The sequence below is a fragment of the Glycine max genome, chromosome 15, assembly GCF_000004515.6.
Source record: "Glycine max cultivar Williams 82 chromosome 15, Glycine_max_v4.0, whole genome shotgun sequence".
In the NCBI taxonomy this organism is placed as follows: Eukaryota; Viridiplantae; Streptophyta; class Magnoliopsida; order Fabales; family Fabaceae; genus Glycine; species Glycine max.
In genome coordinates, this window is record NC_038251.2 from 22,370,939 (window position 1) to 22,373,012 (window position 2,074).

Consider the following 2,074-nt stretch of genomic DNA (forward strand, 5'->3'; position numbering starts at 1 on the left):
AGCCTACGTACTACTCTCAGGAACCATTTTAGACCCCTCAAGTGATAGAAATCACTCTTCACACATCTACCAAAAATTCAACAGCATAACGACTATATTTACAACATCCCAAAATTTATGAAAAGAAATTTGTTGAGGATTGGACACCCCCTAACTCAGACCAAAGCGCATACAGGTGAATATCAGTATATTACAAAAACATAAATCACACGCTATAGATACAAGTGTCAGAGTTTACACTCTCTTAGTCTTAGGCATTCATAAGCAATAATAAAATTTCATCGCTCATTCATATCTTAGCAGTCACACTAGCAAGCAATATATTTACTTAAAGCATAATATTAGTCATCGGACATGCATACAATCAATCTCAACATTGAACATCACATTCACCTTATATTTCAACAATTACATTGACAGTATCTATAACATTTTGAGGCATAATAGTAACCATCAGCAAAAAATTACAATTAATTTCAACATTGATCACGCAATCCACAAAACATTACATACAACATCAAATTATAAATTAGGGAATTAATAAAAGTTGGTTCTCATGGGTGTAGTAATTTTGTTTGTCTTAGCTTACAAGTTCACAGTGGATCTTAGAGTGGTTCTCGAGGCTCCCAGACACTTCCCCTAGGGTTTTCTTCATTCTAAATCCATTTTTAGTCTAAGAATTACTAAATTAAGTCATCTAATGTCTAGTATCAAACTATTGCTCTGTTTAACAAAGTTTCACTTTTAAACTTGTCTTCAAATTTTTAAGTGTTTTGAAAATCAGTTTTTTCATAAATCTTATATGCTACCCTACATTTTTAAGAAAATTTGTCCATACATATCTCTCACTACCAGATTATTTTCCTAACAAGTTTTATTCGATAAAATGTTCTAAAACTTGTTGTATTCATAACTTTTGCTAGAAAACTTCAATTTAAGTGAAATTTAAGGCTAACCATATGTTTGATCACTCAGAACTCATTTTTAACCTTAAAAATTTCAGGAAAAAAACATATCATTCAGTTCCATTCATGGTGGCAAATACGAAATTTTAAATATCATAACATGTAATGAAGCCTAGCTTCCCAAGACAACAAGGTTAGGGTTTAAGAAGTGAAAATGACTTCCCTTACCTTAAATGAAGCTTCCATTAAATGGTCAAGGAACAAAGGTTCAAATCTTGAAGTCTCATGCTTCAAAGGATGAAAAACAAATTTTGGAACCAAACATAAGGGCTTTGCATGAAAATGATGAAGAAATGAGTAGAAAATAAGAGATTTAAGAGCTTCTTACCAAAGCTTTGAGAGAAGGAGTCTCAAGACACTATTATGGAGCTTGGAAGAAGATGAAAATGGTGGTCTCTTTCTCCTTGAAGGTCTCGTGCAAGAAGAAAATGAAGGTTCAAGTTTTGGTTTTTGGAGAGGAAATAGTGAGAAATGATGAAAATTGATGCAAAGCTATGCCTTATGCTATTAATAAGCTCACTTGACAAGATTGAATGACCATTTGATGGCCATGCTGGACGTGCCAAAGGGTGTCATAAGTAGTTAGTTTTTCTCTTGAATTTTTAGACAAAAATGGATATTGTAGGCATAGGCTAAAATGATAAAAATTGTTTTTGCTCAAACTAGTAAATCTTATCATAATATTCTATATTTGTGTGCTAACCTTCCTTGAGATATATGTACTTAGAATGAACCTTGCATAGAGTCCACTCACACAAAGATAAATTACACTATGACTCAATGCATAGTATAATTCTTGTACAGATGGAAATCTAGCTCACACAGTTTCTATTTCTCTGTCAAGCTTTACTAAACCAATCAAATACATACATACATACATACATATATATATATATATATATATACATGAAAAATAGCATAATATCATATGATTAGAATAATTGAAAATAGAAATATCAATTCATCATATAAAAAAACACCTACAGATCCAGGTGCACGAATAAAATTTTTATTATGTAATTTTGTCCTTTAGATGATAATTCTACATTTATCATTGTATCACAACGTGTTCAAAATCAACTGGATGAAAAAAGAGGATAACCATGATG